This window comes from Arachis hypogaea, chromosome 17 (assembly GCF_003086295.3).
Source record: "Arachis hypogaea cultivar Tifrunner chromosome 17, arahy.Tifrunner.gnm2.J5K5, whole genome shotgun sequence".
NCBI lineage: Eukaryota > Viridiplantae > Streptophyta > Magnoliopsida > Fabales > Fabaceae > Arachis > Arachis hypogaea.
In genome coordinates, this window is record NC_092052.1 from 100,819,870 (window position 1) to 100,829,574 (window position 9,705).

The 9,705-nt window shown below is 37.1% G+C and overlaps 1 long non-coding RNA gene across 1 annotated transcript; it reads left to right on the plus strand.

The window, feature by feature from the left end:
* Nucleotides 1–845: 845 nt before the first annotated feature.
* On the plus strand, nucleotides 846–6,972 carry LOC140180981 (uncharacterized). The gene is made up of 2 exons (XR_011875397.1): nucleotides 846–2,100; nucleotides 5,280–6,972. It is a non-coding gene; the product is annotated as an uncharacterized lncRNA (long non-coding RNA).
* The last annotated feature ends 2,733 nt before the right edge of the window (nucleotides 6,973–9,705 follow it).

Here is a 9,705-nt window from a genome sequence, read left to right on the forward strand (position 1 = left end):
AAGTAATAGGTGATGCGATTCACGGGGTTTGGGGAGCGTTAGAGTTTGTGAAGTTAGCTTTGATTCGACGTATAATCTTTATTCGTGCCACATGGACTTGTGCTATCTTTTTCTTAGTTGCTTTCATTGGAATTCTCTGGATTGAATTTTCCTTAGAATGTGATTTGATTATTTTCCAACCATACCTTGTCATTTTTATATACCTTTACTTGCCTTTGAATCTGATTGCTTACGTAATTCTTTGAATATTCATCCTTGACAATGCCTATGCTTCTGTTCATATATTCTGTTTTCTTTGATTTAATTTTGAACTTATTTTATTCTAGCAATTTTCGAGGGCGAAAATTTTTCTAAGGTGGGTAGAATGTAACAACCCTAGTTTTTGAAAATCAAATAATTAGTTATTTGTGATTTATTTTAAGAAAATTATTTTACTAAAGGTAATTAAATGGAGTTTCATAATAATTGGAGTTTAAATTAATTAGAATTTTTGTATAATCTTTATTAGATATTTGGTATAAATGAAATTATAATTTTGGTAATTGAAAAATAAAAAGAATTGTATAATTTAATTTAAATAAATTCTATTTTGAATGAATTATGTTATTAATTTGAACTCCTAAAAATTATTTTATTAGAAATGATTAGATTAATATTTATAAATACTTTAAGTTTAAGTCAATTAATATTTATGTACAATTTTTATTATAATTAATTATTTTATAAATTGAAATTAAAGTTTCTGAGAAATAAAAATAATAGAGATTTGTATGATTTAATCTAGAAAATTGATATTTGAATTTAAATTGTACTTTACAAAATATAACTAACTTGTTCATTTTATAATGTAAATTAGAAATAATTGATTGAACTTAGCAATATGATGATAAATAATGTTCCTAAATATTTTTAATAGAGTATATTTGATTTTAAAATTATTCTACCCCCAATTTTATCAAAATATCTATTCATACCTATCCTTATTATTTTATAAAAATCCTAATTTCTAATCCCAAATTCCCAAATTGAATCAGAAACCCTAATTCCCAAATCACAGAAACTCTAACCTACTGTTTCCCTTTCCTCAGCCTCTGAAACACAGCCTTCACCCCATTTCTTCCTAAAACTAACGTAGAAATAGAATCAGACAGGGAGAGATAGGAAATCAGAGTGTGATCCAAGGAAGGAGAGGAGGGAGACACCGTTGCCACGCAGCCACCGTTCAGTCGCCAGAGCCGCCGCTGGGGGTTCTTCGCCATCGCCGTCGTCAGCCCCGCGAGCTGCCACCCGCGTCACTGCCGTCGAAGCTCCGCGACACTGCTGCAATTTCGCGAGGAGAGGACCTTCGCAGAGGGAGCCAGGGGAGAAAGGGAGAGACGAGCGCAAACCAGATCGGGAGGGAGAAGGCGCCGTGTCTGGTAGCTGCCATCGCATCGCCGCCGTCGCCCTCACTGCGCCGCCGTCGTCCTCGTCGCAGAGCCAGCCGCCGCCACTTATAGCAAAGTCAGAGAGATGGAACTCGGGAACAGAGGAGACACAGAGCTCGGAGGCTGAGCTGGGGTTCAACCATCGTGCCCAGCCGTGCTCGCGTCGTCGGCGCCGTTTTCGTCGAAACTGCCGCTGTTTGAGGGGCTATGCTTGGTCGCCGTTGTGCTGCCCTGCTTCACCGTGGCTGAGCTCTGCCACTCCCTGCTCTTTGAGCTTGTGATGCTAATGCGGGAATTACTACAGGAAGAGAAGAACACGAAGAGGAGAAACTGGGATCGTTGTTGTCGCCACCGCTGCTGAAGACCAGCCACCGCGCCGAGCTTTTACCGTCACCGTTCTGCCCGGTGTCGCCAGCACTGAAGTCAGCCGCTACCACCATTGAGCCTTGTTGGAACTGGTGTTGTTTTTGGAGATTTGGAAGGGAGGCTTGCTCGGATCTGCTTCTGGTCCTGGTTCTCATAGCTGCCTGAGCCTCTGTCGCCATCAGAGATGTTGTTTGGTTGATGCAGCTGCTGCTGTCAACACCGGTGGAGGTTGAAGCTACCGTTACTGATGTGAATGAAAAATAAAAAGGGTTCGTCACGTTTGATTTCTGCAAGTAGCAACAACGAGGTAGGGGATTTAACGTTTTTAATTTAGAATGCCTACAAAGTTATTTGTATAAGTGCAAATGGTTAAGAATTTCTTAATTGACATGAATGATTTGAAATGCATTTGAAATTAGTTAGTTGTTGTGATTATTCTGAGCTATGATTGAATTTAGATGCTGTTGTGAATAATGATTAATTTAGTATAGTTTATTAAATTGCAATATGCCGAGTTAATTATTGAAAAGCTGTGGTATGGATAACTGATGAATTGAGTTTTGATTATTGCTGGGAATGTAATTAGTTTTGTTGTTATGAGAGACTAATTGATAGAAATAAGCTTGGTTTGAGGTTGTGAAATTTGGAATAAGTTTGATGATGTTTTAGTGCTTCAATTGGATTATTGAATTCAGGTTAAGGTTGCGAATGTCTTTGGGCTTTGTTGTGAGTGTTTGAAGTTGTAATTGATATTGTTTTCTCTGATATTGATGGAATTGAGTTGAATTATAACTGTAGTTGGTGATTGATTTGATGATTGTGCGTACTGAATGTTGTAAGGGATAGAATAAATGGTGTTACTTTTGTTGCTGAGCTTGCTGGTGTGAATTGATGAGTTATTGTGTGTTTGAATGATGATGAGTGTATATGGAAAATTATGCTTGGCATAGTGTAGAAAGAAAAGGTTTGATGATGCTTAAGTACTTGACATCATGTGAATTATTGATTCTGGGTTCTTGGGCTGTGTTGGCAATGAAGACAACTTTGAATAACTGGAAAGAGGTTAAACGTGTGATTTTGGCATGGGTTATAAGTTCAAATGTGGTTTTTGATAAGTAAGGTTGTTGAAAATGCTTAAGGCAGAATTTCTGCATACATGACAGTAGAAAGAATCAATTTCTGGGAGCATCCCAGGTCATATACTTGAATGAAACTATTTTTGCATGAAACTTTACTGTGTTTTGAGCGTCTCATAAAAAATTCAGAATTTATTGATGAGTATTTTGGGAGAAATGAATTTTTGAAGATTGATGGTTTCTGCAGAAAATTCTGTTTCTTTACTACAGAAGCACCAACTGCCAACTCACTTAACTTTCAATTCTGTTAAGTATTTGAGCTGAAACCAACGGCATTTTCAAGCTTCCTGTGTGCACAATCTTCATTTTAAATTTCATGTCAATATCCTATTTAACCAAGTAGATATGTTGAAAAGAGTATGGATAACTCACTGGATTTTGGAAACCGAATTCTAAAAGGCCTGGCTGTGTTTTTTACTTCATAACTTTTTCATATGACATGGTATTAATCTATAATTTGATTCAATAAAAAGCTAAAAGAGTCTTTTTTGAGGTTGTGAATTTTGAAAGGCATTGGGTGAAAATTGGAATTTTAAGGAATTTATCAAACTTACTACTTGCTGCTGTTTTTCTGCATTTTCTTAGGAAACAATAACAGAATTATAAGAGAGATGGTACAAGTTTTTATTGTGACCAAATTACCTCAACACCAAGTTTCTTGGAATACTAGTTTATTGAGTTTAATTTTGAAAGAATCCTATGATAAGTGAAAGTTAGTTACGAATTGATGAGGTGAAAGTTGAATTGATGGGTTATGTGGGAATTGTGGGTTATGACCGAACTGTTGGCTATTGTAAATTGTGAATTTTCTGACTGATTTGAGAACCTCTTATTTGGTAGTTGTTGAGGAAAGGGGGAGACTTGTTGAGAAAGAGGGAACCCGTAAGGGTGGCTAAGTCCGAGTTTTAGGTGAGGTGCTGCCGAAATTTTATAAAATTTGAGGTTTTATTTGAGAAGCTATTTTAGAAGATTTGGATTTGAAAAATGATTATTTAAGTTTTATTTGATTACTTCTAATGAGAGGCTATGTTTTGAAAGGTTTTTAATGAAATTAAAATAAATGATTTTATTGAGTCTTTTGATAGAGGACTAAACTGAAAAATAGTTTTAAAGTTGGCTTGACTCAAGGTTGCTTAAGCAGAGATTATGAACTGAATTGATGATTGAGATTTTTTCGAACGAATGCTTGAGAAAGTTAAGAAAGGTTTAAGAAAATATGTTAAGGATTCAAAGGGAAAGAGAGAATGAAGATTGATTTGTGGATTGTTGAGATTGAGAAAGGAGAATGAAAAACAATAAAAGTTGGGAATACCCCAGCAACTGTTAGTTGTTTAACTACGGGGAAAACCCATGAGTTGATAATTGGTTAAATTCGAGAAGTACCCACGAACTGAATGATCATTGATCTCGGGGAAACCTATAAATTGTTATTTGTTTTAAATGCGGGAAAAACCACGAATTGATAACCATTGATTACGGGAATAACCTACTAACTGTTATATGTTGATCTCGGGTATATCCCACGAACTGAAGATCGTTGTTTGCTGTGTATTGATCTCGGGTATAACCCACGAACTGAGGATCATTGTGTTGTTGTGTATTGATCTTAGAGAAACCCTCGAACTGAAGATCTCTATTTTGTTGAATGTTGATCTCGGGGAATAACCCACGAACTGAAGATCTCTGTTTTGTTTGTGAAATGATCTCGGGGACGCCCACGAACTGAGGATCGCTGTTTCCCCTTGTGCGTATATTATGGGTTCGGGCTTTGCGCCGACTGCCGGTAGTCACGAAGGAGTGGTATTCTTACCACCGACACATATGCACTAAGGACACAAAGGGAAGCCATATCTGGGACTTGTTCCTAGGTAATGTCGGGCTATAGGGTGTAAACCGACACGTGAGTTCATGGCCTGCTTAGGACAGACATGCATCATATTGGTTGTGCATTTGCATTTGATTGTGTTTGCTTATATTACTTCTCTGTGATTGTGTTGTTTGTTTTATTGTGATTTGTTTATGTGTTTAATTGAGTTTCTTACTTGTGCTAGTAGTCTGTGAATGTATAGAGATGATTGATAACTGTTTGTTGTGACTGAGAATCAATTATGTGGCTGAAAAATATTTAATATGTCAAATTTTGTGATTGAGATCTGTTTTGGGTTTAGGGATCTAAAGAAAGTAACTATTTATCTAAAGTAAGATTAAAAAGTATTTCAAAAGGTTTGACTAAGATAGTTTATTAAGTAAAGTTAATTTTTTTGCATGTTAATCATTATTTTTACGGCATTCCCATTTCCTACTGAGAACGTGTGGTTTGTTCTCACTCCAAAATCTTTCACCCTTTCAGTGACATAGGTTCGAAGACTCAGTTTGAAGCTGCGGGCGATTATAGTATTTATTTACGGGATAAGTTTTTGAGTTAGGTTATTTTCATAGAATTCCCTCGCCCTTGTTACTTTAGTTTTTATTTTATGCAAAGGGATAGGAGTTGTACCTGAATTTTATTTAAATCCTTTCGTATAATATTTCTATTATTAATAATTATGTGATTATTATTACTTGGTGATGTTTGCTATATGATTTTAATTAATAAAAACAAAAAAATTTCTGGTATTTTTACTAAAATTGAATCGCGATATCGAACTAAAGGCTTAATAGTAAATAGTTAATAAGGAAAACAGGTCAGTAACGCCTTACTTTTGGTACGATCATGACGTATTGGAAGTTGGGTCGTTACAAACTCCAGCAATACACCTCTGATCAGATCAAACAATGAGGCTGGTTCTTCCTGGAGAGAAACATGACTGAGGTAAATGCTTCCTGGGTAAGAGAGTCTTATTGTAATTATTTCAAGACTTCCCTGGATGCAGTGCACCTCAGAGGGAAGGAGATACTGATCACTGAAGAGGCCATTGAGGATATTCTGCAGCTTCAGCCTAAATCAGATCAGCTTGATGGTTATCGAAAGGCTGAGGAGGACATGCGCTTTATGAGGTTTGACTGGGACGCAGTCAAGGCCAGAATAGCCCTTGACCCGACTGTCCCATGGGTCATGGGTCAGAACACCACCATGCCTAAGGGAATCAAGCGGATATACTTGAATGATGAGGCTCGGCTCTGGCACCAGATCTTGAGCAACTTTGTTATGCCGAGTACTCATGAGACGGAGCTACCTGCCACTATGATCACCCTCCTCTAGTGTGTGATGGAGGGTAAGGACCTGTATCTGCCACGATTCATCCGGTACTACATGGCCAGGGTCCACGTCAGAGGCACTCTCCCCTTCCCATATCTGATTACTCAGCTCAACCGTCGAGCTGACGTGCCTTGGGAGGATGCTGATGAGAAGCCACCTGCAACTTTCAGACTTTGGGCTACAGACCTCCATTCCTCACTGCCCCTGATGAGACAGCCACACCTTCCGCTGGCCCTTCTTCATCTACTGCTACCCCAGCCACCACCACTCCACCTCCACCTGCCTCAGAACCCATTTATCACCTAGTGCACCGCCTATTTCAGCAGTTGGACCAGATGGAGCACCGCAACCGGCGCCGATATGAGAGATCTGAGCGTCGCAACAAGCGACGCTATGAGCACCTAAAGCTAATGATACGATCTGGCGGCGACATCCCCTCCGAGCCTGACACACCATCAGAGCCATCTGAGGAGGAGGCGGATGATCATGAGGCGGAGACCCATCCACAGAGAGAGGCTGAGCGGGCAGGCCCGGAGCAGGCGGCGCTACAGCAGGAGGAACCACATCAGATTCAGACTGCCGACCCAGAGATTCCTATACAGTCAGCACCTCCTCTGCAGCAGGCAGATCCTCAGGACACCACCGAGACTCCTGCCAACCATCCTTCCAGTGATGACACTCCTTCACACCCGACTTAAGCGAGCATCAGGGACGATGCTACATTTTAAGTGTGGGAAGGTCGCCATCTCTGGCGTAATTTTTGGTGAACCACTACAGACTCTTTTATTTTATTTTGGTTATTTTTCTGTATTTTTATCTTTATTTTTATTTTTATTTTTTGATACTTATACATTGTCCTTTTTTATGATATTTCTGCATTGTGCACCTTAGTTCATATTTTAGCCATCTAGTTAGTAACTTATTAGTTATAGAATATGTGGATTAATTAGTATAGTTTACCCTTTTAGCATATGATAGTTTGGTTTAAATTGAAAATAAAAAGGAAGTAAGCTAGAGACTTTAACAGAATCAAAACAATCCACACACTTTGTATATAACATTACATGTTAGTTAGTTAACAACATTTCATCAAGGAGGAACACTAAAACTTTAAAGCCACCCAAAAGTTTTTACATTGAGAATAATGGAAACTCTTAATTTCTACTTGCATGACATGTATAATTGATATATGATTTTTTGAGTTAGAGAACACACAGCCTGTGAGTTTTGAGATTCATTATATGGTTACATTCAAACCATAAACATTCTGATGTTTTTTGCTTTGTTTTAATCTATATGTCCGATTATAGAATATAGATACATACCAAGAAAGTGATTGAGGCCATTACTTGAATTATTTACTCACATATCCCAAAGTAGCCTACTTTTTACATCACCCTTGTTAGCCCCCTTGAGCTTCTTAATCCCCCCTTTTTCTGTAAACCACATTACTAGCCTTAAGCAGAAAAACAAAATAAAAATCCCAAGTTGAATCCTTAGTTAGCTTAAGATAGATATTGTGTATAATTTAAGTGTGGAGAATTTTGTGGGAACATGGGATGATATGAAAAAATAGGGAATTAAATTGAATAAATTATTTGAAAAATTGGGAAGCATACTCATATGAAATCAAAATAATTAAATTACCATGTGCATTAAAAAAAATATTAAGTAATTAAATAAGGGGATACAAAAAAAAGATAGAAAAATAATATTACCCCAATTGTAAAAATAAAAAAAAATTAATGCACATGGGATAAAATTAAAAGTTAATGCATGAGCTTGCAATACAAAGTGAGAAAACTGTGGGCAAATCGGTTGAGAAGCTTTAAATTACAAAATATGTGTGTTAGGTGAGATCTTAGACTAATCAAGGATTCACTTATTAGCTCACTTAGCCTTATACATATACCCTTACCTTTACCTTGGCCCCATTACAACCTTGGAAAAGACCTCATGATTTTTGTATGCCTATACTCTATAATTGTTGATTGGTTAGATAAAGAACAAAGTTATAGAAAATAAGGATAAAAGGAAGAATAGAGTGATTAACCGAATAAACACTGAGTGACTAGAGAGTAAACACAAAATCCTGTGAGGGTTCAATAGTTCATCACCATATATATCTGCTTGAATTGTTAATTGTCTTGCAAGTTTGAAAAATACTTTTACCCATCTCAGTTGTAAAAATGCTTTAACATTATCTAAGGTTGGCTATGCACATATGATTTCTTGAGAATGTGAATTAATTTGACTACATGTAAGTTTTATATACAAGTTAATAAAAATTAGAATTGCATGATTCATTTAGGTAGTTGCCTTTAGGATAGATTGTATTGCATGAGATTCCACCACTTTACCTTACTCTTTATCTTGGATTTAGCATGAGGACATGCTATTGTTTAAGTGTGGGGAGGTTGATAAACCCATATTTTATGATATATATTGTGCTCAATTCAAGAGATTTATTCAATCCTTCACCCACTTATTCATGTAAACTTCATGGTTTTACTTTCCCTTCCTTATTATGTGATATATGTGAAATACATGTTTTCTATGCTTTAAAAATAATTATTTTAATTACCCTTTATTACCATTTGATGCCGTGATTTGTATGTTAAGTAGTTTCAGATCTTCTAAGGCAGGAATGACTTAAAGGATGGAAAGGAAACATACAAAAATGAAAGGAAAGCACAAAATGGAGTTTTTATAGAAACTGGCAGTGACGCGAACGCATGGACGACGCGGCCGCATGCCTAGCGCGATAAGGCAACGACGCGGACGCGTGACTGACGCGGCCGCGCGCCTCAAGCAGAACAGAGGTGACGCGGACGCATGACCAAAGCGAACGCGTGACAAGGAAAACTCCAGATGACACGACCGCGTGACCCAAGCGGCCGCGTGACAGACGCCACGCACCAGAAATTACAGAAAACGCTCCCAGCGATTTCTGAAAGCCCTTTTTGGCCCAGATCCAAGTTCAGAGAGCACAGATTAGATGATATAAAGTGGGGAATGCATCCATTCATGGAGAGATCTCCAATTAGTTACGTTTGATGATTTAGATGTAGTTTTTAAAGAGAGGTTCTCTCCTCTCTCTCTTTTAGGATTAAGATTTAAGATTTTTTCTCGCTTTCATGATTATCCCTTTTTATCAAGTTCAATATTCCCTTTTATTATTTTCTCAATTTAATTCATGAACTTTTCCATGTTACAATTGATTTTCTATTTAATATATCTTGAGGTATTTCAGACTTATGATTGCTTTCTTTAATTTATTAATGTTCTCGATTTATCCAAATTATTTTCATTCAAGTAGAATTTCTTCCCTTTTGGCTTTGGTTAAGTAATTGGTGACTCTTGAGTTATCAAACTCATCGTGATTGATAATTGTTACAGTTGTTAATTGACTTGAATTCCAATAACTCTAGTCTTTCCTTAGGAATTGACTAGGACCTGAGGATCAAACTAATTAGTTCACTTTACTTTCCTTTATTTAGCAAAGGTTAACTAAATGGGATTAGAATCCAATTTTCATCACCATTGATAAGGATAACTAGGATAGGACTTCCAGTTC